Source organism: Mus musculus, chromosome 2 (assembly GCF_000001635.26).
Source record: "Mus musculus strain C57BL/6J chromosome 2, GRCm38.p6 C57BL/6J".
NCBI lineage: Eukaryota > Metazoa > Chordata > Mammalia > Rodentia > Muridae > Mus > Mus musculus.
This window is the reverse complement of record NC_000068.7, coordinates 139255829-139280422: the sequence shown is the minus strand read 5'-3', so window position 1 is coordinate 139280422 and position 24594 is coordinate 139255829. Positions and strand designations below refer to the sequence as shown.

General features: G+C 38.6%; 1 long non-coding RNA gene across 1 annotated transcript in view; it reads left to right on the top strand.

Moving 5' to 3' along the window:
- The window catches only part of Gm14066, a 50581-nt gene extending 26502 nt beyond the window's left edge, over positions 1 to 24079 (top strand). Inside the window, exons 4-6 of the long non-coding RNA XR_375033.2 lie at positions 2568 to 3686; positions 9164 to 9280; positions 23151 to 24079. This is a non-coding gene — a long non-coding RNA (predicted gene 14066). The remainder of the gene's footprint in view (positions 1 to 2567; positions 3687 to 9163; positions 9281 to 23150) is intronic.
- Positions 24080 to 24594: the final 515 nt, after the last annotated feature.

Genomic DNA, 24594 nt, shown 5'->3' with positions numbered 1-24594 from the left:
GGATCCACAACATTCACTCTCATTTTATGGTTTGAAAATGTATTTTCCCAGTGTCACCTTTACAAACGGTTCTAAATGTGCTGTAGATTGCTGTCAGAACTGTGAGTGCTGTGCTTAAACTCAGAGTGACATCTGACTCTACAAGTGTAAGGACCGTCAGCAGGTGGCCTTGACAGAAATCAATTCAAGGAAAGGTTTTTGAACCCCATTTGACTTTTAAAATGTTGTTTCCACTCTCCTCTGTCCCTTCCTCCTCATGGTTTCCTCACTGGTTTAATCACATTTTTTCCCCATCCTTTCTTGTTCAATTCTTCTTCTCCCACGTCTCTCTCTCTCTCTTTCTTTGTTTCTTTCTTTTCTCCCCAAGAGTAATTTTTATCTTTAAATAATTATTATTGTTAGTGTGTGTGGCGGCATCAGAGAACACACTTCTTTTGGTTGTTGGTTCTCACCCTTCATGTTGCTGAGGAAGGGTCTCCCTTGTTTTTGATGTGTTGCATAGCTGAGCCAGCAGCTTCTGGATGACTCTTTTGTGTCCACTTTCCACTTCACTGTGAGAGTGTTGGGGTTCCAACTGTCTACCCTGTATTCAGCTTCTTAAGAATATTATGATAATCAAACTCAGGTGGTCAGGCTTGTACTGCAAAACTTTTACTCACTAAGCCATCTTACAAGTCCCCTTGTAGCTTTGAGTATTAAAACAACAATATACACATAGTATTTGCAGAGGATGCAATTAGGTACAACTCATATCAATTGGCTGTCTAGTTTAATGCAAAATCATATTTCAAAATATTAGATATTTAAAGAGGTAGAAGGAATTGCATACTGACTTTTATCCAACTCTTCTGGGTCCCCTCTTTTTAAATCTAATAACTAGGTTTTTATTTTGGAAGGCTGCTGATGACTGACTAATGGTAGTTTAGATGCAAAAATTTAGGCTGTCAATTTTTTTTTTATCTAAACTGTAATGAAAACGAAGTTTATCCCCTGTGCAGTATTGTAAAACCTCCCCAATTGGGGGAGCAAAACTTATGTTCTTAAAATTCATTCACACAAGTTTCCAATCACAGGTACCCTTTGCTGTGTGGTTCTAATCCTCCAGTGTTTCACATTCTACAACCTAAAATTGGGTGACATAACTGAATCACAGCTCTTACTTCCGTTTGGGGTCCCCACATTGGAAGCGTAGATACTCTTGAAGCTTGCAGGGCTAATCCAGGTGTTTAAGGCAGCCGTGGCACTTACTCTGGAATATGTCCTATGTGTTGCTTGTTGTCTGAAATGGTGCTCGAAACAGCAAAGTGCTGGCCCTCTGCTGCAGTTGCATTTCTCATGTAATTGAGAACATCTTGTCGGTTTTATCTTGTTTTGAAGGGTGGTCACTTTTTTTTTTTTTTTTTTTTGGTGATTCAAATGTCACATAATCAGGAAATCTGACTGATAATTTCTCTAGAATCGAGTATGTGGCCTATTTACCAAAGTGAATCTCAAGAACCTTTGCTGGAATTATGAGAAATAAGTGTGTTCCTTTGCTACAGTGAGCACATCAACTAGTGCACAAGCCTGGCCATGTTGATGGATGCATTCATAGCTACTTCCTTAGGGAGTTTGCTTCCCAGTGATGCTTATATAGAAGAAAGCACCAAAAGAAAAGCCAAGCCAGATTCCAAATGACACATTTGAGTTAGAAACCTATGCACCTTTCATCATGTAGCCCAATGTGTTCTTGTTTTTCCTTGAAACATTTTATTTTGCACTTCAAATTCAATATCCATATACATTTCCTAGGGATCTCTCTGTAATGTTGAATTTGACTTAGGACAGTTAGGATGGATTTTGATTTGTCATCAGGGCATGAGGTAATTCTCATGGATGATGATATTTGATGTATCAGGGCTTAAGTGTCTACACCATTTTGCACAATGGAAATTACTTTTTAGCATGTCACTGCTTGTTTAAAGTGGTAGCCATTAAAGACGCCACTCTTTTGTAGGCAACTTCTTTGTGCACTTGTGCTGTACGCTTCCATGTGCCTGTGTGCACTTGTGGAAGCCAGAGCATGCTGTTGGGCATCTTGTTCTGATGCTCTCTGCTTTACTCTCCTGAGACAAGGTCTCTCCCTGAACCTGGAGATAGCCCCTCTCCATTTTAACACTGCTGAGGTTTTAGGTACACATGGCTTTTCATGTGGTTGCTGGGGAGACCAACTCAAATTCCCCATGCTTATACAGCAAAGTATTCACTCACCAGCCCCAACTTCTGTACTTTTGAGTTAATTTTTCTTAAGAGGGTCACAAAGAAGGGACAAGTGAGCAGTGCGTGAAGGCCAGATTGACAGCCAGTGAAATAACTCAGTAGGAATCGTAGGCTCCAGAAGGTTCATCCTTCCTTCTCCAACTCTTGAAGCCCAGATTCATCTTATTGGAAGCATTTAGTGCAACATAGCCTGTCTCTGCTTGGGACCTGGGAGAATTACTGCCCACGCTTCCTTCAGGGTCCACCCTGCTGTCCAACAGAATGGCTATCCCACCTGGGCTGTGATCTAATTTATTTTCTTTCCTCAGTTCCAGGTTTCTGAGAGCTAGTGCCGGTAACAGAAGCAGCACCATTGCTTTGCCGTATCGGAAGCTGGCTGTGTGCTGACAGCACTGTGTGGTTCCGGATGAGCTCTGCCTGGTTCCCTGCCTGGTGACTCAGTGAGCTGGTTTCTCTGTAACGGGAGCATATGCCCCATGCATGCTGTGTTAGCAGATTATTAATAACCACACAGAAGTACTGAAGCAGGCACGAGCATCTCATCTCTCTGTAAGCGTATCACTTTCAAATCCAGATCCTCTCCTAATCTGTTCATGGACTCTTCTTGACACAATCACTTTTCATATAGAAATGATGCATGTCTCTAATGTTCTAGTACATTGTCTCTGAACCTCGCTTTCTTTGTCTTCATCAAGTGTTCGTCAAGCAGCGTGGCATTACTTGATCTCAGGAGTATTTTTCCTCAATAATGTTAAATGTGGAGAATCCTATCCAGTCTGTCTCTACAACAGAGGATTTCAACCTGTGTGGCGAGAAGCCACAGAGGTCAAATGACCATTTCACAAGGGTAGCTTATAAGCTATCCTGCACATCTGTTGTTTACATTATGATTCATAACAGTAGTGAAGTTACAGTTATGAAGTAGCAATGAAATAATTTTATGGGTGGGAGTCACCACAAGATGAGGAATACAAGGTCAACGCATTAGGAACGGTGAGAACCACTGCTCTGCAATCTTGAAGATGACGAAGGAAGTTTGTTATTTTCTATTTCAAGAGGCAAATGCTACTTTAATTTTTTTTTATTACTTTATAGCCTCAGGATGAGTACATGATGACAAAGGTAACAGAGCTAACACCAGCAGCCAGAAAGAATAAATAAGTCAATCTAATCAACAAATATCTAGAAAATTGCTAGATTCCTGCTGAAGTTATGTTTTATTAGCATTGAGAAGGAATGATAGCTTGAACGTAGTCTTTAGACTAGAAAGTGACATTTACAATACTTGCCATATGAGGTCCTCTTTTGAAGCCATTGTAAAAGCTGAATAAGCAGCCATGTGTGAGGAACAAAGATGGCGTTGTGTCAAGACAGACTTGTTCTCGTGTCTCAGCAGGCTTCTGGAAGCTTCTCCTGCTGGCTGAGAGGTGGGTATCAGGGAATGCACACAATATTTCGCTCTATTAAGAAATTTTTAACCAGTAGCTAAAATATTTTATAATACCATTATGCATTGCATCTTGTATAAAAATATGTTCGACTTGATTTACTGGCTCTCCTGTCAAGCAAATATATAAGAAGGGAGAATGAGCCCTGGATATGCCAGGAAGGGAAAGAAAAATGGACTTTTCTCAAAATTATTTTGGCTTTATTCCAGATAAAAGGCCTTTAATTTTCCCTTAGATAAGAAGAAAATCACCTTATCAGTCTCTCAACATTTGTTAAGGACTCCCTTTTATAATACACAAATAGAACCTTTGTTGGCAAAGAGCAGAGGCTGGGATTAATAGATTGTGAAAAGACAATATTTCCTGAAAGAGGAAGGCATTTTTCCTTTAGAGTTTTGAGATTACCCAAGGGGGATTTGCTGCTGGCAGCCAAATAGTTCTATAGGAATTATTAGGGCAGTGGAAGGAACATTTGTGGGAAATGTCAAAGTGATAACTGCAGAGGGACGACCAGAATGTTACTCATTGTGGCAGAGTTGTCCTGATCACTACATGTACCATTACTGTCCTGGAAAAGACTTTCCTGAGGGTTTATTATTTATCAACGATTTAAAGGAGAAATCTACTGTTCATGGCTTCCATATAAACACAGCTACTATGTATGACTTAGTGCTGCTTTCAAGGAAAATGTCACCGTTCTTTACAGAAAAAGTCATTGTACCAGGAATGGTTACAGATGCTTGTATATTTCCTAGGTCTTTCTTTAAGTCTATGTGTCTTCACCTGGTTAGACCTTTACCAAGTCACACAGAGATTAGTTGGCCTGAAGTTCTGGCCTCCATTGCTATATTAGTTGTGTTAGGGTTTTCCGAAATTAGAGGTGTTGGCATCTACTCCCATTTTTAATGGCATATGCTTGGGAAATTTATTTTGACTGTGAAATTAGGGGCTCTGGTTCTCTGGCTGTGTCATGTGATTTTGTTACTAGAGTATCATCCCTAAAATTTTATGCTCTGTAACACTTTAACTATCTACGATTTTGGAAATCTTTTGTATAATGAAAACAGAAGTTCTATTTACCATCTTCCTGCTACCTCTGTGTCTATCTTCCTAGTCACTTACTTGTGTTAAAATAGCATTCTCTGTGTAGAGTCCACATCTAGTAGAAAGACAGGGCATCAAGAGGAGGGATGGGGTTGTCATCACATAGTTAAAAACTATGACCCAGAATTGTTCCTGTCTAAAAGAACTACAGGGCAAAGTTGGAAAAGAGACCGAGGGAAAGGAGGTCCAGTCACTGGCCCAAATAAGAAATGCATCTTAAGGCATGACTCTAAGGCCCAATACAATTACTGCTATGGTGTACTTACAGACAGGAGCCTAGCATGGCTATCCTCCAAGAGGACCAACAAGAAGCTGACAGAGACAGAGGAAGATACTTAGACCTAACCAATAGACTGAAGTTAGAGACCCTGTGGTTGTATTAGGGAGAGGCTGGAAGAAGCTGAAGCAGAGGGCGACTCTGTAGGAAGACCACCTGTCTCAACTAACCTGGACCCCTGAGATCTCTCAGACACTGAGCCACCAACCAAGCAGCATACACTAGCTGGTCTGAGGCCCCTGACACATATACAGCAGAGGACTGACTGGTCTGGCCTTAGGGGTAGAAAATGTGCCTAACCATCAAGAGACTTGAGGCCCTAGGTAACAGGGATGCCTGGCATGGGGACATTCTCTTAGAGACAGGGTGGAGGAGGAATGAGATGAGGAACTGTGGCAGGGTAGATGGTAAAGACTGGACTGTAAAAAAAAAAAAAAAAAGTATCCACTTGTCAGTGAGTGCATTCCATGTGTGTTCTTTTGCGATTGGGTTACCTCACTCAGGATGATATTTTCTAGTTCTATCCATTTGCCTAAGAATTTCATGAATTCATAATTTTTAATATCTGAGTAGTACTCCATTGTGTAAATGAACCACATTTTCTGTATTCATCTGTTGAAAGACATCTGGGTTCTTACCAGCTCCTGGCAATTATATATAAGGCTGCTATGAACATAGTGGAGCATGTGTCCTTATTACATGTTTCAACATCTTCTGGGTATATATCCAGAACTGGTATTGCTGAGTCCTCAGGTACTACTATGTCCAATTTTCTGAGGAACTGCCAAACTGACATCCAGAGTGGTTGTACCAGCTTGCAATCCCACCAGCAATGGAGGAGTTTTCCTCTTTCTTCACATCCTCACCAGCATCTGCTGTCACCTGAGTTTTTGATTTTAGCCATTCTAACTGAAAGCTCCAAATAACCAGGATACAATTCACAAACCACATGAAGCTCAATAAGAAGGAAGACCAAAGTGTGGGTGCTTAAGTCCTTCTTAGAAGGAGAACAAAATACTCACAGAAGGAAATATGGAGATAAAGAGTAGAGCAGAGACTGGAGGAAAGGCCACCCAGAGACTGTCCCACCTGCATATTCATTCCATACACAGTTACCAAACCAACACTATTGTGGATACCAAGAAGTGCATGCTGAAAGGAGCCTGATGTGGCTGTCTCCTGAGAGGCTGTTCCAGAACCTTACAAATACAGAGGCAGATGTTCACAGCCAACCATTGGACTGAGGGCAGGGTCTCCAATAGAGGAGTTAGAGAAAGGACTGAAAGTGTAAAAGGGGTTTGCAACCCCATAGGAAGAACAACAATATCAACCAACCAGACACCCCAGAACTCCCAGGGACTAAGCTGTCAACAAAGGAGTCCACATGGCTCCAGCTGTGTTTGTAGCAGAGGATAGCCTTGTAATGCATCAGTGGAAGGAGAGGTCCTTAGTCCTATGAAGGATCAATAGATGCCCCAGTGTAGGGGAAATGATGGTGGGGAGGTGGGAGAGAATGGGTGGGTGGAGGAATGCCCTCATAGAAGCAGTAGGAGGGAGGATGTGATAGGGGGTTTCCGGGAGGGATGGAAACTGGGAAAGGGGATAATATTTGAAATGTAAATAAAGAAAATATCCAATAAAAAAAGATGATTGTGAAGGGGAAAACAAAAACCAAACAAACAAAAAAATAAAAGTAATAAAAGAAATAGAGTTCTCTGAATTAGTGTTTCTTCTCTTTTCTACCCCTCCCCCTAGTCCGTTTGACCTCAACATAGCAGAGTGAAATATCACTTTAAAATCAACATTCTGAACTTCCATTATTTCTCTGCACACAAAACATCTTGCAGAGCCTGGACATCTGACCAGGGGTATCTCAGATCTCATTTCGTTTCTTTTAATTCCATGCAGCTTCATTATCACCATCACCATCACCATCACCACCTACCCTGTGCTCCAGGCTCCATATCATGTATCCTTGGATGGAATGTTCTTCTTGGTCTTGTTTCCAAGCTCTTCCTCCCCAGATAACTGCACAATTGACTCCCTCACCTCCTTCAAATCTCTAATGTCATCTCTCCATGAAAGGCTCGTTGGCAGTCACATTTAAAAAGGAATTGACTCCATGATGCTTTTCAGACCAATTATTCTGCTCTTGTTTTGTATAGCACTGACTTTCTAGCATACAGTATAATTCACATACTAATTATGCTTAGTTCTTTTTTTTTTTTTTTTTTTTGGTTGCCTTCTACAAGAATGTAGGTGAACCTTTAACTAATTTTTATTGTATTTTATTTTTCACTCACACATCCCTAGTATTTAGTTGATATCTTAATTACATAGAGATATCCATACAAACCTGTTGAATGAATTAATGCACACTGTAACATCTTCATTTCTTTTCATGTGTATAGTTGTGAGTGAGGCTAGTAACATAATAACTCCCAAAAGCAAGGCTCCAGGAAGAAAGCATGCCTTAACTCAGAAATTACACCAGCATCTCTGCACTTGGAACACTTCATAAATATTCCTAAGAAGATGGAGTATAAATAATTTGGTACTTGCAACTTGCACTTTTTCACACATGCTGTCAAATATCTTTCCCCTGTGCCTTAGTTTTTTTGTCCCTCCTCTAAAATTTAAAGCAGTGGTTTTTAAGTTGTGGGTTGTGACCCCTTGGGCTGGGAGTCATCTAAGCCTATTGAAAAACACAGGTCTTTACATTACAATTTATAAACAGCAAAACTACAGTTATAAAGTAGCAACAATAATAATTTGCTGTCTGGGGGTCACCACAACCTGAGGAACTGTATTTAAGGTCATTGCATTCCGAGGGCTGAGAACTACTATTCTAAAAGTTTTCTTTGCTCACAGAAGTAGGTATGAGGATAGTGTATAGTCACCACTGAAGGTGCCTGTAGTTAATGCACTGAGGAGAACCTAGGAACGTCTCCATAGGATGAAGAATGGATGCTGGTGTGAGACATTCCAGATTTCCAGCCCCTTGAATGGGCCCAGTCTTTTCTGAAGGTCAGAAGTGTGATCCAGCTTTGGTTAAAAGGCATAACTTTTCCATTAATGTTGCCTGATTTAATTTTCATCGCTTTCCCATCTCATTTTCATGCTACCCTGTTCTCCTGGAGTTTTATTTAATTGCCTCTTAAATAAATCATATTTTATCTCATTTAGTGCTTTTGAGGGTCACAGGTACATTGTGTAGGGCTGCCACTAGAGAGGAAGTTCACTTCCCTATGCAATGTAAGCATTTGTTGGAGATCAGCAATTGCTTCCTATTTCCACTATCTAAGATTTCAATTTGCAAGAGGAAGCCAGGTGTGCAGTGGTTAAGACTCCAGATGCCAGAAGCAAATTTCCTGGGCTTGAGACCCTGTGCGTATGAGCTGCCTGATTTGGGGACTATAATTTTACATTTCTGTTCCCTGGCTTCCTTATCTGTATAGTAATTCTGATCATGGTGCTGTGCACTGCAGGTGCATGAAAATTTACCAAATGCACTTTGACAGATCAGTCCACCCAGTTCCTGGCCCAGAGTTGCTGTAATATGTAAACAGATTTAAGCCCAAATCTTACCAACAAACAACTGAAGCACACAGATGCTAACCTCACCAACCAAGGTCATACAGTTAAGATAGTCAGAAACATAAAACCAGGCCCTTAGGAATTAAGTCGTGTGTGATTTTTGTGATAACTTACTTATTTAAAAATTCATTAGATTGAAACAAAAATGAAAAAAAAAAACCCTGAAATAAATGTATATGCTCACATTTTCCTTTTCTGTCCTTCAATTGCAATGCTGGGGTAAAACCCAGTGTATTGCTACATCCCTTGCCTGCAGAAATGTCCTAGAAATATATTTGGTAATAAAGACTTTGGAATGCCATTTTGTGTATATAATGGTTGCCTATAATTAATGAAAAGGCATAAGCAATTAAATATGTGGCTTCAGTTTGAACCAATACTAGCTTTATTTGTTTACAATGCTCAATATACTTTGAAGGAAAATAAGTGTTTGGAAGTATTACTTTTGGTTAATAAGTCAATCCCTTCTTTCCTTCAGAGACACTTCTCAGATGCATGAAAACTTTGCAAGAAGGAAAGCCACGTACTTCACATTCTCCATGGGGCTACAAGGGAAAAGATTTAGGTTCAATTTACTGGAGGAAATTCCATTCAGGTATAGTACAGAGAGGTTTTGTCTTACTGAAAAATAATTCATAGAGCCAATTGTTTACATTAAAGGTTATTTGTTACACATTATAAAATAAATATTAAAATAAATCAAACTCATAACTAATAGTTATCATCCTGTGTGCATGTACATGTGTTTGTTTGTGTCTGTTTGTCTCGGTGTCTGTGTGTATGTCAATATGTGTATATGTGTATACTTATAGGTGTGTGTATGTCTGTGCATCTCTCTATATTTATAGGTGAGAACATTTAATATTGAAGGTTTTAGAAAATTTTTGAGAAAATAATATAGTAAGATGATCTGTAGCTGTTACGTTGTGTTCCAGATCCCCAGAACATCGTGTAAATGAATGTTTACATACCATGCTCAATATTTTCCCATTTTCTCTAACATTCACTTTGTGGATATCATATTTATGTTTTGTGTTTGTAAGAGTTTTTTTTGAATATCTCATACTAGTGAATAATGTAAATATGCAATATTTCTCTCTCATTCTCAGTTATTCCACCTCACATAATGACATGTTTCTGTTTTGTTTTGTTTCACTATTCCTATGCTGGGGAATGATCTAAGTCCAGACATATACACACTAGGAACATGATGTTGAAATATTAGTTCCAGTGGCTTCTTCTTTCTTATGCCTTAGTTATGTCATATTCTCATATCTAGTCACCCATTGATGAACACTTAGGTTGGCTCTATATTTTTACTTTTGTGATTTTTCTATAATAAGCATTGGTGGTAACTATAAATTTGAGGTGTTGATTTTATTGTTACTGAATATAACCAGAAGCAAGATTGCTAGGTCATCTGTTCAATTCTCCTTGAGAAACTTCCATATTATTTTTTATAATGGCTGTGCCCCCTTTCACTCCTTCTACTACATATCTCCACCCCTTAACCATTGTTTCTGATAACTTGTTAGCTAACCTAACAAGTACAGGGTATTATTTCCTTATGGCATTTTAGGGTTTTGTGATAATAAATGATGCTGAGCACCTTTCACATTTTGAAGAAAAGCTATTTACATATTTGCTTTATTGTTAGGTAGAATAATAAGACTTTCTGTTGAGTTGTAGGGACTGCTATATTTTATAGACTTACTCCTTTTCATATATATGTATATGATAGAATATGTATATAGACATATGTGTGTGTGTTTATTCTCTTAATTTCTAATTTGTCTTGAAATTAATAAAAAGTCATTGCAGGTGGGTTCTCTTTTTTCTTTTATTATTTTTATTATTTAAAAACAATTTTTTAGATTTAAATATAAATATATTCCATGTTCCCTTAACCAAGTCTTTCCAAACCCTCTCCCTATCCCTACCTACTTAATTTTAAGTTCTTCTTTCAAATGCAAACAAAACCCAATATACCAATAAACCACCTATAAACCTAGAAAACAACATAAAACACCACCCAAAAAGAGAAAACAAAGAATCCACCAAAGTGTAACTAAACAAACACAGGAAGAACTATGTAGTCCAGCATAGTTTGGTCAAATATTCCTGAACACAATGTCTGTCCTGAGCTAGTTGTATATAAGCAGAGTTACTGCATTGGAGAAAACTCATTTTCCCTTTTCAGCACATGTAAGTGACAGTTCAGTTGCTAACCTTTATCCTGTGCCTAGTTTTTAATTTCTTCATTCACTCATTCATCTATTCATTTATTTTTTAAAATTCATAACAAAATAAAAATATAAGATAAAATAAAACAAAAGAAAACCTTACCACCTCAATGTTAGATAAGACAAGCCAACAAATGATAAAAATCTTAAAGAAGGTGTACAAGTCAGAAACCCACTTTTTGCACACTGAGAAATCCCATAAAAACCACTAACCATGAAAGCTTCTTTGGCGATGGCTGAAGAAGGCACTGATCTATGAATATAGCAGAATACCATTAGGCGTCATTTCATCACTACACTTTTTTTTTCTTTTTTAGGCCAGTATCAAGGACCCAGGATAAAACCAAATAATGCAGGAGCTTTCAAAAGAAGGAAGATGTAGTAGAGAAGTTTAAAGGAAATCAACAGAATGGGAAGGATTAAATTGGAAAGCAGTCCAGAGAAGGGACAGAGGGATACATAAACACGAAAATCTTTTGAAAATGCTTAGAAGCTCACTAATGCATGTGCACAATGTACCCTGTCACTTAAAACAGAATTATCCTATAGCAGGATGACATGCTCCTATAAAAAGATCGCAGGTGAATGAATCAATAACCCCAGTATTTTTATGGTTTTCTTCTTTTGTAATTACTGGAGAATGAGTTCCCATAGGACTCCAGACATTACAGGCTATTTCCAATCCTCTTTGTTACTTCAGAACTTGATGGTAATACCCAATTGCTGAAAACACTACATATACAAGTCACAGAACATAGAGATATTAAGCTAGTACTGATCTGGAAGCTTCGTCTCTACTGGCTAGCTTTCATAGTGTTAGACAGCGCTATACCAGCTATTAGAGGAGAAAGGAATTATCAGTCTTATCCAATTCTCAACCTTGCAAGGTACAATAATAACTCACCTGACAAGACATGCCCACTAGTATAGTGCTAGCATGATTATCATGGGAATAACTCCCCAATTTATGATTAGATTCATCTCCTGATCCACCATCTTTGAGCTAAGAACCTGTGGCTAGATAGATCATAAGTCCTAGGGTAGAACTTCAACTATTATTCTGCTAAATAGATAGCATGAAACCAGATCATTAATGACTTAATGCTATACCCATAGACTCATGCACAAGATTCATGTAAGTTCATGCTTGGCCAATTACAATAATGGAAATGAAGGTGACTACAAAATTCTACTCCCTGCCAACAAGCCATTGATACGTGGTAGCTGCTGGAAGAAGGAGGATCTGTTTTATTTAAGACTGTAGGTCAAACATTCAAGGACATGTGGGTAATACAAATTGGGCTTGATGGGTTAAAAAAGGGAAGTATACAGCATCGAGTGGGGATTAATCTGGAAGGGAGGGACTGCATATGATCAGAACACATTATATGAACTGCTCAAAGAAGTAGTTAACAGTGTTGTTGGTTTTTTTTGTTTGTTTGTTTTTGCTTTTTTTTTTTTTTTTTACTAAAAAACCTGGATAATTTCTTTCCTGATTTTAAAAAAATGACATATAAGCATTTAGTAAAGACCTAATAAAACTCATTTTTAAATAGATAAAAGAAAACATAAATACCAATCTAAAAATATTTAAGCCTTAAGAGATAATGTCCTACCATTATCTATAATTAGAGTTTGGATCTGTTCCGAGTTTATTCTGTTGTTTCACTATTGATTCAATGGTTCACAAACCATTCCTTTTCTTATTTAAACTGCTCAGATTTTAGGAGGTGAAAGAGTGTGGCTGGAGTCTGGTGTCTTATAGCAATATAAATTGTCCAAATTATGTGACCGGTCTGATCTCAGTTTCTTCCAGTAAAGAATAAAGGAAATAATTTCTGTTATATTAGTTATTTGTAAAATATACATATTAAATAATTGCGTATCTAGAAGGTGACTGTCACAACTCTGGACACAGGTCCCAGGTTCAATAAACAATGGCTAGAATACAGTCCCATTTGGAAGCTGCTCAGAGCTTCCCAGTCTTACCATTCGCCTCTCTCAGTCCTAACATCTCAGGCCTGCCTTCTTCTAAATGTTACCCATGAGGTCCCAGCTCAGCCACTTCCCTTGAAATCCAGACTTTGGATTCAGTCTCAGTTTTGCCTTTCCAAATCAGATTACAATGCTGAAGAAAATCTCTCTCTATCATTTCTCCATGGCAACCAGCTGGTTCTAGCATCTCAATAGAAAACCTGCAGTTTACAATCTCTTCCCACCCGCTTACCCCAGATGGATTTGTGTTAGCTATTTGGCAGATTTTCTCTGATTTTTAAAAGAAATAAATGCCTTCCAAAAATAAGCATGTTTAAATTTCAATATATTCCTACTTCTTGCCTCTCCTGTTCATACAGAGACATAAAAGAAAAATAAGTATAGACTTTGTGGTTGACCAGATTGTTCAACACAGTCCAATGTAAACACTATCTTCTACTGAATAAGTGTCAACCACCTCCTATAGGAATATGGAAGGCCTACCAGGACCATGCTGCCTTTTGCTTCGAATTGGACTTCCAGGCAGGGCTGGATTGTTTCATACAATCCTATACTTACCATCTCATGCTTGACTTGAGTCCTACTCTTTTACTCATGTTTTGGACCAGGAACTGCTGGTCTTAATCACTAGGGCTTAGAATATGGCATCAACTTTGCTTCTGGGACCCTCCCTTTTTAATCTTGGCAGTGACCTTTGGATACCTGTTGATCACCTGTCTGTAGAACAACCACCTCCTGGTATCACCGTGGCTACAACACTGCAGTCCACTAAGACAATTCAAGAACAAGCGTGAAATGCACGTTTAAAAAAATCAATACAATGGAGATTAGCATGTTCTTAGTGGTTATTCAGTATATTTATGCTGTTTTTAACACTTGGGAATCTTGTACAGCAACTTGAAAGTGGGAATACACGCAAAATGAACACATATAATTTTCCCCCTGGTGTTTAAGTTGTAGCTGATTTAATGAGACTGAAGCTCTTGATAGACATTCTTATTCAAGTTGAGTATTTATGTTTAGATAAATGAACAGAACTTATTGCCCCTAAGAGCCAAAACTGACTCTAATTTAAGTATAATGTTTATTTTGAGAGAAGCCAAATATTTCATATGCTATATCCTTAAGAATGCTGGCTTTATTTTCTTTCTTTTTTTTTTTTTTTTTTTTTTTTTTGCCTTGCCACGTTAAGACTCTCTTATCAGAAGCCTGATGTGTAAATGTTGCTATTCCACATTCTGTGTCTTCTAAAAGTTCTCATCAGAATATAAAAGGGAAAGATAATGCAACCGGTTGAGTTTCTGAATTGGAAAAAAAGGAGTTAATGTTTTCATTTTGTTTGGATTTTGATGCAGGCCCTTTAGTGGTGGTGGATAATTACCTTAGGTTGATCTTTCTGCCTCTAGCTATTTGGTGCTGGGATTACAGGAGTCTACCAGCAAGTTTTATGAGGTATTGAGAATCAAGCCCAGAGGGTTCCTGAATGGTAGACAAGCATTCTAAAAGCCTGTCTGTATCTCCAGCCTTGAGAGAGTTAACGCTCCTCAAAACACATGGGGAGTATTCCTGAAGAGATGACTCACTGGACAAGGATGCTTAGAGCTCTTGCAAAGGACCTGGTTTCACTCACCAGCATCCACACGAAGTGGCTTACAACTGCCTGTAACTCCACCTTCAAGGGAATCCTAGATCTCTGACCCTATAGGTCTGCACATACCCACCACCACATATTTATATATTTTGAAAAGTAATTATAATTATTTTAAAAAACTATGGTGAGAGTCTGCTAATAAGGAGCTCATCTGGGATTATCAAAGTGTTTTGGAACATGTGAAAGGCAGGCATCACTCTGTCCTGGGAGGAGGCAAAAGGTGAAGGTTGGGACTTGGAAGTCTTGAATCTCAGGTCAGCAATAATTCATGTCCCTAAGAGTGATAAAGAAAAGCTAAAATGAAATACCTACTCTCATTTGAGTGATCTTTTGGTTAGAAAGGGAAAATTCAGAGTACTGTAAGCTGTTTGGACTCCCTGTTAAACTTCATTGGTGGGAACTGGCTCTCTACAGCTCTCTATGGATAGGGTCTCTACCCTGCTCATCATTTCTGAATTATCAAGGCTTACTTCATTTCCAGTTGAGTATTGGTGTTGATTGTGTTTTATTACTTTTTAATCCTATGAATATTGGAACACCATGTGTGATTGGTCTAGATTGTTCTCTTTGAATCCGTTTGCTACTCCAGAGATTTGTTTTATTTTGTTATTAAAACACAAATCTTATCACACTGCTCAGATGTTGGGAGCTTGCCACTTTGTTTACATTGCTCATTGAATAAGGCCAGAATCTATAACCTGCCAACAGCATCTCAAATATTAATTTCCCAACTCCTCTCCAAATCTTACCCTCCACTATTATGTTTGTTTTGGGGGGCTCGGGTCAAGAAAAAGACACAATTTATTTGTTACTGCTAAAATTTAATCTCCATGGTTCTATGAGCTACCCGGACTACACCCTATTCTTTCCTGACTGGGCACCAATCCTGGCACAGGGTGTGGCAGGTGGAAAAGATGAAGTCAAAATATCACTTTTTGCAGATGATATGATAGTATATATAAGTGACCCTAAAAATTCCACCAGAGAACTCCTAAACCTGATAAACAGCTTCAGTGAAGTAGCTGGATATAAAATTAACTCAAACAAGACAATGGCCTTTCTCTACACAAAGAATAAACAGGCTGAGAAAGAAATTAGGGAAACAACACCCTTCTCAATAGCCACAAATAATATAAAATATCTTGGCGTGACTCTAACTAAGGAAGTGAAAGATCTGTATGATAAAAACTTCAAGTCTCTGAAGAAAGAAATTAAAGAAGATCTCAGAAGATAAAAAGATCTCCCATGCTCATGGATTGGCAGGATCAACATTGTAAAAATGGCTATCTTGCCAAAAGCAATCTACAGATTCAATGCAATCCCCATTGAAATTCCAACTCAATTCTTCAATGAATTAGAAAGAGCAATCTGAAAATTCATCTGGAATAACAAAAAACCTAGGATAGCAAAAACTCTTCTCAAGGATAAAAGAACCTCTGGTGGAATCACCATGCCTGACCTAAAGCTTTAGTACAGAGCAATTGTGATTAAAAACTGCATGATACTGGTATAGTGAGAGACAAGTAGACCAATGGAATAGAATTGAAGACCCAGAAATTAACCCACACACCTATGGTCACTTGATCTTTGACAAGGGAGCTAAAACCATCCAGTGAAAAAAAGACAGCATTTTCAACAAATGGTGCTGGCACAACTGGTTGTTATCATGTAGAAGAATTCGAATAGATCCATTCCTATCTCCTTGTACTAAGGTCAAATCTAAGTGGATCAAGGAACTTCACATTAAACCAGAGACACTGAAACTTATAGAGGAGAAAGTGGGGAAAAGCCTTGAAGATATGGGCACAGGGGAAAAATTCCTGAATAGAACAACAATGCCTTGTGCTGTAAGATCAAGAATCAATAAATGGGACCTCATAAAAATGCAAAGCTTCTGCAAAGCAAAAGACACCGTCAATAAGACAAAAAGACCACCAACAGATTGCAAAAGGATCTTTACTTATCCTAAATCAGATTGGGGACTAATATCCAACAATATAAAGAACTCAAGAAGGTGGACTTCAGAAAATCAAATAATCCCATTAAAAAATGGGGTTCAGAACTGAACAAAGAATTCTCACCTGAGGAATATTGAATGGCAGAGAAGCACCTGAAAAAATGTTCAACATCCTTAATCATCAGGGAAATGCAAATCAAAACAACCCTGAGATTCCACCTCACACCAGTCAGAATGGCTAAGATCAAAAATTCAGGTGACAGCAGATGCTGACATGGATGTGGAGAAAGAGGAACACTCCTCCATTGTTGGTGGGATTGCAGGCTTGTACAACCACTCTGGAAATCAGTCTGGCAGTTCCTCAGAAAATTGGACATAGTACTACCAGAGGATCCAGGAATACGTCTCCTGGGCATATATCCAGAAGATGTCCCAACCAGTAAGAAGGACACATGCTCCACTATGTTCATAGCAGCCTTATTTATAATAGCCAGAAGCTGGAAAGAATCCAGATGCCCCTCAACAGAGGAATGGATACAGAAAATGTGGTACATTTACACAATGAAGTACTACTCAGCTAATAAAAATAATGAATTTATGAAATTCCTAGGCAAATGGATGGACCTGGAGGGCATCATCCTGAGTGACGTAACACATTTCTAAAGGAACTCACACAATATGTACTCACTGATAAGTGGATATTAGCCCAAAACCTAGGACACCCAAGATATAAGATACAATTTGCTAAACACATGAAACTCAAGAAGAATTAAGACTGAAGTGTGGACACTATGCCACTCCTTAGAATTGGGAACAAAACACCCATGGAAGGAGTTACAGAGACAAAGTTTGGAGCTGAGACAAAAGGATGGACCATGTAGAGACTGCCACATCCAGAGATCCACCCCAGAATCAGCTTCCAAATGCTGACACCATTGCATACACTAGCAAGATTTTATCGAAAGGACCCAGATGTAGCTGTCTCTTGTGAGACTATGCCGGGGCCTAGCAAACGCATAAGTGGATGCTCACAGTCAGCTAATGGATGGATCACAGGGCTCCCAATGGAGGAGCTAGAAAAAGTACCCAAGGAGCTAAAGGGATCTGCAACCCTATAGGTGGAACAACATTGTGAACTAACCAGTACCCCGGAGCTCTTGACTCTAGCTGCATATGTATCAAAAGATGGCCTAGTCGGCCATCACTGGAAAGAGAGGCCCATTGGACACGCAAACTGTATATACCCCAGTACAGGGGAATGCCAGGGCCAAAAAAAAAATGGGAATGAGTGGGTAGGGAAGTGGGGGTGTATTGGGGACTTTTGGGATAGAATTGGAAATGTAATTGAGGAAAATATATAATAAAAAAAAAGAAATCATAGACCTAAATTCAAAAACTAATTCATAAAATGTCTAGAAAACACATAGAAAAAGACCTTTGAGACCTCAATTCCTTAGAACAAATATGTATTTTTCCTGGAAAATTCAAATATATTACTTTTTAAAATAAATAAAATATATTAATATATTTAAAAAAGACACCGTCAATAAGACAAAAAGACCACCAACAGATTTGGAAAGGATCTTTACCTATCCTAAATCAGATAGGGGACTAATATCCAATATATATATATAAAGAACTCAAGAAGGTGGACTCCATAAAATCAAATAACCCCATTAAAAACTGGGGCTCAGAACTGGACAAAGAATTCTCACCTGAGGAATACCGAATGGCAGAGAAGCACCTGAAAAAATGTTCAACATCCTTAATCATCAGGGAAATGCAAATCAAAACAACCCTGAGATTCCACCTCACACCAGTCAGAATGGCTAAGATCAAAAATTCAGGTGACAGCAGATGCTGACATGGATGTGGAGAAAGAGGAACACTCCTCCATTGTTGGTGGGATTGCAGGCTTGTACAACCACTCTGGAAATCAGTCTGGCAGTTCCTCAGAAAATTGGACATAGTACTACCAGAGGATCCAGGAATACATCTCCTGGGCATATATCCAGAAGATGTCCCAACCAGTAAGAAGGACACATGCTCCACTATGTTCATAGCAGCCTTATTTATAATAGCCAGAAGCTGGAAAGAACCCAGATGCCCCTCAACAGAGGAATGGATACAGAAAATGTGGTACATTTACACAATGGAGTACTACTCAGCTATTAAAAAGAATGAATTTATGAAATCCCTAGGCAAATGGATGGACCTGGAGGGCATCATCCTGAGTGAGGTAACACAATCACAAAGGAACTCTCACAATATGTACTCACTGATAAGTGGATATTAGCCCAAAACTTAGGATACCCAAGATATAAGATCCAATTTGCTAAAAGCATGAAACTCAAGAAGAATGAAGACCAGAGTGTGGATACTGTGCCCCTTCTTAGAGTTGTAACAAAACACCCATGGAAGGAATTACAGAGACAAAGTTTTCAGCTGTGATGAAAGGATGGACCATGTAGAGACTGCCATATCCAGGGATCCACCCCATAATCAGCTTCCAAACGCTGACACCATTGCATACACTAGCAAGATTTTGCTGAAAGGACCCAGATATGGCTGTCTCTTGTGAGACTATGCCGGGGCCTAGCAAACACATAAGTGGATGCTCACAGTCAGCTAATGGATGCATCACAGGGCTCCCAATGGAGGAGCTAGAGAAAGAACCCAAGGAGCTAAAGGGATTGCAAACCTATAGGTGGAACAACATTATGAACTAACCAGTACCCCGGAGCTCTTGTCTCTAGCTGCATATGTATCAAAAGATGTCCTAGTTGGCCATCACTGGAAAGAGAGGTCCATTTGACATACAAACTTTATATGCCCCAGTACAGGGGAATGCCAGGGCCAAAAAAAATGGGAATGGGTGGGTAGGGAAGTGTGTGTGGGGGGAGGCTATGGGGGACTTTTGGGATAGCATTGGAAATGTAATTGAGGAAAATACGTAATAAAAAATATTAAAAAAATATTTTAAGTGAGTTGTTAATGAAGGACAACAAGGAGACTTCTGATGCTATTACTCTGAGCTGAAGATAAGTCAGTACCAAGATAGCAAGAGCAAAGTATGTTAGATTAGATGAGGGAAATGTGGGTCTATGGAAATAATTTAGAATTAAATAGACAGAATATTTATTCTTTAGAGGCCATTAAGAGTGAAGAGGAATAGAAAGAAAGATGATAGTGACAGGTGGGTAATGGGTACAGAAACACAGTGGAGAAGTTAATTCTTTAGTTGTGTGGCACAGTAGAGCAGTTATAGTCTGTGACAAGTAATGCTACATTTTGAAATAACTTGGTAAGCAGAATTTGAGGGTTCATAACATAAAGAAATAAAAATTATTTCTATGTGTAAGTACAGGGAATCTAGTCACTGTGATTTGATTGTCAAATTAAAATATTCATTAAATTACAGTACCAAACCACATAAATATGTACCAATTATACATCGAAACTATCTATTTATTTCTGGCTAACTACAACTTTATAAGTGAGTTTTATGAAATATGTACTATGCATGCCAACAATGCATGAAAATCATTTCCTTTGAAATGTCTCAGGGCAGACCTTCTCTTCTCTTGCTCTGTTTCCCCAGACCCAGTCCCTTATTTGTGTCCTTAGCATTGCAACAAAAGACAGGGAGCAAGGTTTTCCTTCCCCTGCCCACATCTCCTTTGGATCCTACAGATCATCCTCTCCTAACTCCTTCCCACTTGTTGCCTTTTTTCCCAGACACCCACTACAGCAGGCGCACAGGTCACACCTGCCAGAAAACCAGGTAGACTGCCCACAGATATTCTCTCTCTCTCTCTCTCTCTCTCTCTCTCTCTCTCTCTCTCTCTCTCTCTCTCTCTCCCTCTCCCTCTCCCTCCCCCTCCCCCTCCCCCTCCCCCCTCCCCCTCCACCTCCACCTCCACCTCCACCTCCACCTCCACCTCCACCTCCACCTCCACCTCCCCTGCAACACAATCCTCCAGCCTCATCTGTACTCTGCAGCAGAACATCTGTAGCAGCCTTCCCTCCTCTCCCTTCTCCTGTGAATCCCACAGACCTTCTCCTTCTAACCTTCTTCCCTCCAACATATTTCTTTGTCCTAGACCCCACCCACCACCACCAGTAAGGCACCACTGCTAACTCAAGGGCTGCTCCCTTAGTGTTCTGATTACCACTACATGCTAGCACACCAACAGACACTGGCTTCTACTTGGGAAATCTGAACATAGTAGTTATAATATTCAAGAGTTGAAATGAATGGCCTGCCTGGTTATTATGTAGAGACAGGATGAGTAGGTTAGAGAAGGGGATATTTCAAAGCAGAGATGATAAACACATTAGACAAATAAATGCCAGCTTAAAATTTTTTTTTAGAGATTTTTATCTCACAGGCTATTATGAACTTCATTACAAGGCATTAATATCATTATAATCACTCTGATTATATATCTATATTATTATATAGATATACTGCTGTAACATATATATGATAATCTAATAGGTGTGCCTTGAGATTAGTTAGTATTCGGGTCTATAAAGTATGACCTACTCTATTGTCTATGTTATAATTAGAATGTCATTAGTCTTACTTATTTTTGTATGCATTTAATCATGCAATGCCTTCTCAGGTACTTGTGATTTTAAAAAAGTTCAGGTGAAGAATTTGTGCTTTTTTCATTGGGAATATTTCACACCACATCTATTTACTCCAGTGCTGGGATTAACATGAGTACCAGATTGTCTTTGCCACACTGTGTAACAGACATAGGTGAGTTGCTTCTGAATGTAAACTTTGTTCCTGGTTTTATGGGTTCTTAACATCTATAAAGTCTATCCTATTGGTCTCATCCCATCCCAAGTGTCTATGGAAAGAAACAGCTGACAGTCTAATTTTCTACTGTTTCATGGATGCAAATGCTGAGAGGAAAAGAAGAAAATGTTGTCTCTTTCTTTATGCCTTCTCCTATGTCAAATGGTGAGCTGAATGTTCTACCAGGCTTGATTCTTGTAATTCTTAGACTCTGTTCTCTCTAAGATACTCTTTCTCTCTCGTGTGATATCTGTCAATGTAATAATAGTGAACAATGAACGTAATAAACCGTATTCTGTGGAACAGTATAAATCTCAGATCATGCACTTTGTTAACATACTTCTTGACACATAAAATTCAAAACAAAACAAATTAATTCCCAGAACAGAAAGCAGATTAGCCCATAAATGAGGTAAAAATAATAGTTTGCCAAAAATCATGAAGAACTTTTCTGGGGTAAAGTATGGTAGTTTCACATTTGTCCTCATATGCAAAAACATACCAAACTATATATTTAGATATATTCAGTGTGCATATGTTAATTAAATTCAATAAACCTGTTAAAATGAAATACTTTAAAAATAGGCTTCTGAAACAGTTATGTTATTATAAGAACTAACTGAAGCAGTTGAAGCCATGGCACTTGACTTCTACCTCTTTAACTCTAGTCAAATTTTAATGGATTCCTTAGTGGAAATTTTATTTATTTTTTGCTAAGCTCTATATAGATCTTTAGTAACTGAGAGAAGAAATACAGTGTTGTGGTTTACACCTGCAGTTTGGGTCTTACATTCAGTGATTCTCTTGATAACCACCACATCAGTAACAGTAGCCCTCCCTCTCTGGAGACCATCCTCTGGATTGAGACGGTATCTTGGGAAGTTTAATAGTTATATTTATGTCAATAAACTATTCATTATTTTCTACCATCTTCCCAGATCCTAAGCCAGCTTTGGGCCCAGACACTTTCTGACTGGAGATTAGTACATCTCAGAACCACTGTTCATGATAATTGGTGAAATAAGGCCAGTAATCCCTTGTTTCTGATTACATTACTGATGATAGAAACCCCAGAGGGCACAACCATCTCCTAGTATGTATATAGAGCTTTTCGCCATACTGGAGAAAGCAGCTATTGTGAAAAGGTGGATGCAGCCACTTATCAGTCATCATGCTAACTAGCATAGATGCATTGGGTCAGAGAGAATTGAGAACTCCTCTCATTCGTAAATCTTCTTAGTAGACACCTCTTGTGGGTGTTTCAGTTGCACACCTTAATGGCTTTAGAGGAACATCCTTATGACTAAATAGTCAAGCAGGGCTTTCTCTGTTTTCAAGAATACTTGTTGGCAATGTGTTATTCAGCATCATTTCTATGGATTCTTATAGATAGCTGTGGATTATAAGAAAGGAAGAAAAATTATTCTACGTGTTCTAAATTGTACCACTCTGTCACAAGTTTTTCAAGCATCTCAGTGTAATTGCTGCCCTAAAATGTCCAAGGAGCTATTTTATTAAATGAACCTTCTCCTCACCAGGAGATTATTTTCTAAAACTGCTATCATAGCAAACAGGGGTGTTATATTGCTTGGAATCATCAACAAGAAGGGTAACAAATGCTGTGGAAGTGAAGTACACTATGCAGTGGAGGGCTCACATTCTCCAAATCCAACAGCCAAGGAAAGCATCTAGCTTATGGAGAAATCTAGACTTTCTTTTCTTCCTGTAAAATACTTCATATTTTAGTATAACAGACACTGAGAAAGACGAGTTTGGGCTGTGTGTATAACCCTGTACATTTATTTTCAGACATGAAGCACATATTCAACTCCGGGAGCAAGAAGCAGTACCTGTTCAGCACCTAGATGGCTCCACCCTACAAGTCCCCTTCTATTTACTATGTTGCTATGAACTCATGCCAACAACACGTCTTGACCTCAAATTTCACAGAATATATTTTTTTCTTTCCAAACTTTATATACATAGGAGTATATAACCATGTACTGCATCTGTTTTTTTCTTTTCCAAAATTTGTATGAAACTCATTTGTTACATATGCTAGCAGTTAATTCCCTCTTATTGCATCTCATTTCAAGTCTGTGAAGGTACCGCAATTATGTGTAATCTATTCTGTCACCGATGGGCATTTGCATGATTTCCAGTTTATAGAAATTATCAAGAACTTTCCAATAAAAAACTTTTATGCATAGATTTGTTATACACAGCTCATCAAAACGTTCCCTGGTCTGTCTGTATATCCTTAATCATAGGATAGTCTTTGAGCATATCTCATGTCATTTTATGAGATTATTGATCTTTCTCAGAGTGTCTATAGTTATTCACTCTAGACAAGACTCATGTTGTAAATACATTTTGCAAATTTACCTTTCCTTTTCTTAAGATTGACAGTTTTCTTCTATAAATGGAAATTTTCTAATGCTCCCCTCTTATTTGCAAGTTATGTGATCTTGAGGTATTATTTCATTCTCACTAAATTGAAACGTTACCAACAGTAAAATGAGGTATTTGTTCTTTCCATTTTTTTTTCTTGAGTTTGTATTACATAGATTCTCTGACAAAGACTGAGTAAATTTCTAAACCAAAGTTTTTGAGTTTCTTATCAGCTTTCTCAGAGTGGAAGTATAGGAAGCAACGGAGCACTGGGATCTCTGAGCATGACTGACAGAAATAAGCCACCTATACCTTATTATCTCTCAACTTTGTGTGGCTCGGATAAATGTTTCTCAAAGGTTCATAAACTATAAAGTTAATCTCTGTAGGAAACATTGGCATAAGGTGGAAGCTTTGGGCAGCATGGCATAGACCATTTGCTTATTAAACGTGTGCCCTCCAAAGAAATTATGATACAGAAAATGTGGTACATTTACACAATGGAGTACCATTCAACTATTAAAAACAATGAATTCATGAAGTTCTTAGGCAAATGAGTGGAACAAGAAAATATCGTCCTGAGTGAGATAATCCAGTCACAAAAGGGCACACATGGTATGCACTCACTGGTAAGTGGATATTAGCCCAGAAGCTCTGAATACCCAAAATACAATTCACAGACCACATGAAGCTCAAGAAGAAAGAAGTCCAAAGTGTGGATGCTCCGGTCCTACTCAGGGGGAGAACAAAATACTCATGGGAGGAAATATGGAGACAAAGTGTGGAGCAGAGACTGAAGGAAAGGCCATCCAGAGACTGCCCCACCCGGGGATCAATCCCATATACAGTCACCACGCCCAGC